The sequence below is a fragment of the Caretta caretta genome, chromosome 24 (assembly GCF_965140235.1).
Source record: "Caretta caretta isolate rCarCar2 chromosome 24, rCarCar1.hap1, whole genome shotgun sequence".
Lineage (NCBI taxonomy): Eukaryota > Metazoa > Chordata > Testudines > Cheloniidae > Caretta > Caretta caretta.
Genome location: NC_134229.1, coordinates 16331103 through 16339694, shown reverse-complemented (window position 1 = coordinate 16339694; position 8592 = coordinate 16331103). Strand labels below are relative to the sequence as shown.

Sequence of the window (8592 nt, the reverse complement as noted above, 5' to 3'; positions counted from 1 at the left end):
GTATAAACCCCAAATTATACCATCTTGTGCTGCATGGAGAACTGTACAGTGTAAGCTCATAAAATTCACCCCCTCCCTCAATGTGGACAGGAATATGCAACAGCCTTTTGCCCCTGAATTATGAGTCCCACACACTGGTTTAGATAAAGCAAAAACAAGTTTATTAACTTCAAAAGATAGACTTTAAGTGATTATAAGGAATAGCAAACAGATCAAAGCAGATTACCTAGCAAATAAACAAAAAAACGCAAACTAAGCTTAATATACTAAATAGATTGGATATGAGTAGCAGATTCTCACCCTAAGAGGTGATACGGCAGGATGCAGATTCTAAAAGGACAAGCTGCACTTGCTTTACAGCTTGAAATCCCTCGTTTTTTCCTTCACAGGCTAGAAATCCCTTTAGCCTGGGTCCAGCACTTCCCCCAGTTCAGTCTTTGTTCCTCAGGTGTTTCTAGGAGTCTTCTTCTGTGGGGAGTGAAGAACCCCAGATGATGTCACTCCCCGCCTATATAGCTTTTGCATATGGCGGGAACGTTTTGTTTCAAAGCTCGGTTCCCAGACTAGTCTGTGTAAAAAGTAATGACATCCCAAGATGGAGTCTTGAGACAGTCTTATCACTTGGCCTTGTATAGTCAAAGCAGCCATTACTCGGAGGCTGTTTGGAGGGTCCTCAGGAAGGCTCATCACCAGGTGGGAACTAAGCTTCTCCTAAGGCCTCTTGTTTTTTCCTAAAGGCCCATTGCCCTGAACAGTCCCTTCCCCACCCACTATCTAGACCAGGGGTGGCCAACCTGTCACTCTAGAGCCACATGTGGCTCTTCAGAAGTTAATATGCAGCTCCTTGTTTAGGCACCGACTCTGGGACCAACTTTCCAGTGTGCCGGGGGGTGCTCACTGCTCAACCCCTGGCTCTGCCACAGGCTCTGCCCCCACTGCACCCCTTCCCGCGCCCTCCCCTGAGCCTCCTGCATGCCACGAAACAGCTGATCGGGAGATGTGGGGAGGGAGGCGGAGGCCCTGATCTGCAGGGCGGCCGGTGGGCAGAAGGCGCTTAGAGCAAGGTGGGATGGAGCTGATGGGAGGCTGCTAACGTATTACTGTGGCTCTTTGGCAATGTACACTGGGAAATTCTGACTCCTTCTCAGGCTCAGGTTGGCCACCCCTGATCTAGACTAACAGCATCCTGTCTAGTGGGTGCTACATGGGCGTAACTACATTTGAAATACAGATACATGCATATAAACAGGACAGTCATGTTCAGCAAATTATAACTTTTCCAATGACCTCTCACATGACCCATCTTGAATAAAGTGCATCATAATTATGTCCTAATCACATCGTAATAATATTACTGTGAAGAGTATGGGGTGCAGTGTCACAACACGATCCCAGGGGTGCAACCTGGAACTCAGGTACCAATAAGACCCCTGTCCCACCAGTCAGGGCTCTCACTCACGCTGTGATTCTGTGGCAAGCTACAAACCTCTTGCAGGTACTGGACTTACACAGCCATGCACAGGTCGGGACACACCCAGCTGAGTTCCATGAATGCTGCCCTCAGCTACTGGGAGGGGAGGGGCACGACTGGGAGGGGAGGAGCATCTAAGAGTTAGAGCAGAGGGTCTGGGAGCGAGGACTCCTGGTACTCTCCCAGCTCAGGGAGGGAAGCGGGATCGAGTGGATTAGGATCAGGGGGGCTGGAGCCAGGACTCCTGAGTTCAATCCCCAGGGATAGGAGGGTGTGACAGGATCCCCGGTGTGCAACCTGGAACTCAGGTAGCCCTGAGTCCTCTGCCCCACCAGTCTGGGCTCCCACTCACGCTGTGATGCTGTGACAAGCTACAAACGTCTGGCAGGTACTGGACTTAGCCATCCACAGGTCAGGACACACCCAGCCGAATTACGTGAAAGGCTGCCCTTAGCCACTCATGAAGCAAAACCAGAGAGGCTCCAGCCAAATCTCCCCAGGACCCCGGGGCTGCACTGCCCTGCATTGGGTAGAAGCCTGGGTAAGTTCACTACCCAGTCTGCCCCTCCCTCAATGCGGAAAGGACATGCACAAGCCTTTTGTGAACGAGCTACGATTTCCAGGCACTTCAAGCAAAATTCACTGGTTTTCGGTATCATATAAAAAGGACGCATTAACTACAGAAAGATAGAGTTTAAGTGATTAGAAGTGGTAGGTATAAAAGTTAGAGATAGTTACCAAAGAAAAGAAAATAAGCACGAAAACTACATCTTAAACCTCTAAGACACCGGGCAGTATTTAGATCTAGCCGTTTTCTTCACTCAATGCATGTCACAGTTCAGAATACACAGGTTTCTCCCTTGTCTCCTCTGCTGAAGTTCTCTCTCTTCTCAGCGTCTTTGTTGCTTGCAGCATATGTGGGGGAGGAGAAAAGGCCAAGCCATGCAGCCTCTGTTTTATATCCTTAGTCCAGGTGCTTAGAAGACACTCACCCAGCCCCGCCCTGATGGGCTTTGCTGAGTCACAGTGATCGAGTAAATCCCACATTGTGTGGTGCTTGTGGAACTGTCATTGAATTGTTAAATCCCTTGATTGCAACTCCCCCATTGATGAATGGCCAGTGAGTGCCCACTTGGGCAGAGGTCACTACCCTTGTAGGAAGGACTCTCAAACTTATCACATATTTCACTGACAACCATCCAGCAAAATCCTATAATTTCATACACACTAAAGATACACATATTTGGACAGAACAACGGGTTTCAGCAGATCATGACCTCTAATATGAGCTCTTACACGGCATGCTTTGTATGACACATAACAATCATATGACATGGGTGAATATGGGGTTCCAGGGTGTTGCTTTGGGATACAGAGTGCCACAGAGGGGAGTAAAAAGAAAAGGAGTACTTGTGGCACCTTAGAGACTAACCAATTTATTTGAGCATGAGCTTTCGTGAGCTACAGCTCACTTCATCAGATGTATACCGTGGAGGGAGGGGGCTGGCTACCAGGACTCCTGGGTTCCTTCGGCAACTGATGAGCCCATTCTCCTCTGTAGGAGCTGAGAAGATGAGTTTGAGCATTTCCATCCTGCCGGTTCTCACTGTCCACATCTTCACCTTCCTCATCGGCCTCCTATCCAACCTTCTGGCCTTCTGCACCTTCCTGGTGAAGGTCCGCCAAAAACCCACCCCCGTCGACATCCTTCTCCTCAACCTCACCGTCTCCGACATCTTCCTCCTCATCTTGCTCCCCTTCAAGATAGTGGAGGTTGCCTCAGGCCTGGAGCGGCTCTTGCCCGTTTTCCTCTACCCACTCACCAGCTACTTTTACTGCAATAGCATCTACTTCAGCTCCCTCTTCCTCATGGCCATCAGTGTTGATCGCTACCTGGGCATGGCCTTTCCCATCAAGTACAAGCTCCAGCGCCGTCCGGCTTATGCTGTCGCCATCTCCGTGCTCTTCTGGGTGTTGGGCTGTGCCCACTGCAGCTTTGTCTACATTGTCCAGTACGAGGTCCTGAGCCCCAATGGGACCGTGACCTCCCCTATGCAAAGTTTTCTCCCCTATGCAGCTCCAAATCCTCCTCCCTGTCCGCCTGGAGTTCTTCATTGTCCTCTTCTATCTCCCCTTCACCATCACCATCTTCTGCTACGTCAACCTTGTCCGCATCCTGGTGGCCTTGCCCAACATCACAGCCCGGAGGAAGCAGGGAGCCGTGGGCCTGGCTCTGGCCACCTTGTTCAACTTCATAGTCTGCTTCGCCCCCTACACCCTGTCCCATGTGGTGGGCTTTGTCCAGAATGAGAGCCCTTTCTGGAGGGTGTACGCTCTTCTCCTCAGCACCCTCAACGCCGCCTTGGACCCTTGTACTTCTCCTCCACTGCCATCCAACGGGCCTTCGCCAAGTGCCTGGCCAGCCTGTGGCACAAACTGAGCGCCATCTTGGCCCGGTGCCATCTCCCCTGCTTGACTTGCTGTGGGGAAGGGGGCAGAGAGGTGAAGTGGCCAGTGGGATGGAGGCGGAGTTGACAACTTGATCCCCAGGATGAGACCAACTCTCTGCTTCCTCCTCAGAGCCTTCCTTGTCCCATGCTCCGCAGAAGCAAGAGATCCTGCACTTGAGTTGGGTGTGACGGGTACCACTGAGCCCTCTGACGCACCAACCTGGGCTCCTTCTCACACTGTGTTGCTGTGACAAGCTATCAAGCCCTCCAGCCTGCACTTTCACCCCCATACATACTGGAAGACAGTAGGAACACACCCAGCTACAGTTACAATCAGCTCTCTGACCAGCCCCTGCATGGGAAAGCTACTCCCAGCTCCACAGGCGCGCACCCCCACTGGAGTGTAAACCCAAAAATTATACCGTTTTGCGCTGCACAGGGAACTGTACAGCATACGCTCATCAAATTTGTACCCTCCCACAATGTGGAGAGGAATATGCAACAGCCTCTTGCCCCGGAATTATGATTCCCACACGCTGGTTTAGATAAAGCAAAAACAAGTTTATTAACTACAAAAGATAGATTCTAAGTCATTATAAGGGATCAAAGCAGATTTCCTAGCAAATACACAAAGAAACACAAACTAAGCTTAATATGAGTAGCAGACTCTCACCCTAAGAGATGATACAAGCAGGCTGCAGATTCTTAAGGGGCAAGTTGCACTTGCTTACAGCTTGGAATCCCCAGGGGTTTCCTTCACAGGCCATAAATCCCTTTAGTGTGGGTCCAGCACTTCCCTCCGTTCAGTCTTTGTTCCTCGGATGTTTTCAGGAGTCTTCGTGTGTTGGGAGTGAAGAACCCCAGATGATATCAGTCCTCACCTTATATAGCTTTTGCATATGGTGAGAACCCTTTGTTCCCAAAGCTTGGTTCCCATGCCCAGTCAGTGGAAAAACACTGACATCCCAAAATGGAGTCTAGACACATGCGGTCACATCCCATGTCTTTGTAGAGTCATAGCAGCCATTATTCGAAGGCTATTTGGAGCATTCTCAGGAAGGCTTCCCAGGTGAGAGATAAGCTTCTCCTAAGGCCTGTTATTTTTTCCTAATGACCCATTGCCCTTAATAGGCCCTTCCCCACCCACTATCTGGACTGAAAACATCTTGTCTAGTGGGCATTACCCAGGTGTAACTATATTTGAAATACAGATATATATTCAATATTCATAACTTCAGATGCTGCATACAAATAGGATTATCGTATTCAGCAAATCATAACCCTTCCAATGACACCTCACATGACTTATCTTGCATAAAATACATTATAATTATGTCATAATTATAACATCGTAACATCACTGCAAAGAATACGGGGTGCAGTGTCACACTGGGGACGGCATCTTGTGTTCTTCCCTGCATCTCCCGAGAGGGCCGTAGGCCTTCCATAGACACCATCATGCAGCAGGGCTTGGAGTTAGTGCCCAACTGCCAGAAGGCTTCGGCCTTCTTGCGCTTCAGAGTCGTTGGCCAAACTTGCACAGGGGTTTGGCCGTCCTCAAGTTGGGGTCGCCATGGTGTCAAGGGCCTTCCTTTGCTGCTGCTGGGCCACGAGCCGTACCAGGTTTACAAAGGTGTCAATGGTGCCAGGCCCACACTCAGAAGGGTGCCCCCGCCCCACACCTGCTAGGCCCCGAGGCTCCACCTCCTCTTGGCCTCTTCTCCTGAAACCCCTGCTCGCTGTTCGCTCCTCTCCATCCCCTATCCCCCTGTGAGCAATGGGCGGGACCTCAGGGGAAAGCGGCTGAGCAGGGGCGGGGCTTTAGGGCAGAACGAGGGGCGGGGTCATGCTCCGGGTGCCAGGGTCCACATTAGATTAATCTGGCTCTGGCCACCAGCGGTTTGCCAAACTCCCACCAGACTTTGGCCTACTTCGGCTTTGGAGTGGGTGGCCCAACTTCCTCAGGGATCCGGCCTCTCTCAGTGTCAGGGGCGCCATGGTGTCAAGGGCCTTCCCGTGCAGCTGCTGGCTCACAAGTGAAACGTAGACCTATTTCAGATGGAGGGTCCCCCTGGTGCCCTCCACCCACTCCGGGTCTTTCCTTCTCCATGGTCGGGCCCACCGGCAAGCCAGCTACTAGGGGCTGTAACTGCAAGTGGGGGTTGCTTGAGGGAGGGCAAACAGGCGGGGCTGAGCTTGTCCCGTTTCAGGGGAACCATTTAGTGGCAGATGAACAAGGGCCAGGCTCCATGAGGGGCCCGAGTTTGCCCTTGTGGAGCTATGGAGAGCTCCTCCTCCTTGGCCACTGGTATCCGTGCGTGCTGGCCTCTGTGGAAATGTGGTTACCGCCTTGGTGGGACTGGAACGCAGGGGGCTGCAGCCCAGCATGCTACTGCTTGAGCTAAAGGAGCAGTGCCATGTGTTGGCGGCAGTAGTAAGGCCGTTATCTGCCATGTGGACGGGAAGGATTTGGGCTCTGGACCTTCACCGTCAATGCGCGGCCCTCTATGCAAGCAGAAGGGCTGGTGCCGCTTGGTAGCAGTGGTGGGAACAGGCTGTTATTGAGCAGGATTTGAACGCAGGACTTCCAGCACCACAGTGAAGGGCTCACGTGATCTAAGAGCGGAGTGCCCTTTGCTGCGGTAGTAGGGCTGTTATCCTCCAGGTTGCTGGGGAATGGGTGTTTAGCAAACACTGGTCTCTGCGGGTCTGTTCCAGGTCTGGACGTAGAGCTGAGATATTCCTCGCGCAAGGTCCTGCACCTCCTCCCTTTCCTGGTGGATCTGGCGTGCCCCAGAGGGGCAGTGGCTTTATCTATGTATCAAATAAAATTATTGATTTATTATCCAATTGAGATTGTTTTCTTATTATTCTTCAGGGCTGGAGTGGGGTCTATGGGTTAGAGTTGGTGGGGGCTGGGGGCCAGGACTCCTGGGTTCTCTCCATGGGAGGGGACTATGGCTAGGAAGTAGGACACACACATATTGTCGCTGGCGACTTTTAATTAACTGCAGGGCGTGAATCTAGCACCGCAGGTGAGCATATAGCATCTCCGTGGCACCGATATTAACGAGGGGTTAATGGATAACTGGGCCGAGCAGGGCCTGGGGCAGCTGGGTGATCTCGCATGGGCAGCTGGAGGAACCATGGGCTTCCAGGCCAGGGGACCCTGCCACGGAGAGGACACCCCCTCCCTGGGCTTCCGCAGAGCAGGAGCCCATTCACGCCGCTCCCTGTAAACACAAACTGTAAGTGTAACTGTAACAAAGCGACTTTTGGCCGGACACTACTGAGAATATCCATTCAGGACAAATTGCTTAGCGCAGGGCAGTCGCAGCCCAAGGCTGCGGGTCGTTTACTACGAAGGCCCACCAAACCAGCCGAAAAGAGAGGACTTCGGTTTCACCCCACTGGCTAACCAGAAGTCATACAAGCAATTCCCTCAGACACTCCAGTTTCCCAGGATCACCACCAGCGCCACTCCTTAACAAAGCCCTGGCTGGGATGATTTAATTGGGGATCGGTCCTGCTTTGAGCAGGGGGTTGGACTAGATGACCTCCTGATGTCCCTTCCAACCCTGGTATTCTATGATTCTATGATTCCTTATGGGGATGACTGGTTATGAAAACCAATACCCCAGTGAAAGAAGAAAGGTTCTCCCGATCCCAAACAACCAAGCTCCAGACCCAGGTCAATATACCGGTTAGAACTTACCCACAAATCACACTCTTGCCAATCCTTTAGAATCTAAAATCTAAAGGTTTATTCATAAAAGGAAAAAGATACAGGTGAGAGGTAGAATTGGTTCAATGGAATCAAATCCATACAGTCATGGCAACGTTCTTGGGTCAGGCTTGTAGCCGTGATGGAATAAACTGCTGGCTTAAGTCAAGTCTCTGGAGTACACCCACAGCTGGGATGGGTCATTCAGTCCTTTGTTCAGAGCTTCAGTTTGTAGCAAAGTCCCTGCAGAGGTAAGAAGCAGGATTGAAGACCAGATGGAGGAGATGCAGCTGCCTTTTCTCATCTCTTGCCACGCGGCCTGTGATCCCTTTGTTTCAAACTCGGCGTCGGAAGCCTAAGGGCTTGGCTACGCTTGCAGATGTAGAGCCCTGGGAGTTCAACCAGCCTTCGGAGACTGCAGCAGGGAAACTGCTGCCGAGTGTTTACACTGTCAGCTGCAAGGGCACTGGTGTGGCCACATTAGCAGCTCTTGAAACGCCACAGAGAGCAGTGCCTTGTGGGAGCTGTCCCCGTGTGCAAGGGGCTGCAGCGTGCTTTTCAAATGGGGGGGGGGTTTGCAGGGTGGAGGGTGACAGGGAGTGTGTTGTGTGTATGTGGGGGGAGAGACAGTGTGTTTTGGGGGGCAGTGTGTCAGCATTCTGTCTTGTAAGTTCAGACAGCAGCAGACCCCCCCCTTCCCCCCCTCCCCGCCCCCTCTCTCACACACACACTCACAGCAGCAGCATTCCACAGCCATGGGTTGCTTTGTCCCGGGGCAGATAAGCAGCCGGCTGTCAGAAACGGCGCGTTGAAAGGGGATATCCCCATGCCTGCAGCTGAGTTCAAAACCATGGCAGGAGAGGCCACTTGACTTCAGGGGATTGTGGGACGTTTCCGGAGGCCGACCACAGCGCAGTAATGCACCACGTTGTCCACAGACACCTGGG

General features: G+C 52.0%; 1 pseudogene; it reads left to right on the top strand.

The window, feature by feature from the left end:
* Positions 1–2770: 2770 nt before the first annotated feature.
* On the top strand, positions 2771–6729 carry LOC125625818 (free fatty acid receptor 2-like; annotated as a pseudogene).
* Positions 6730–8592: the final 1863 nt, after the last annotated feature.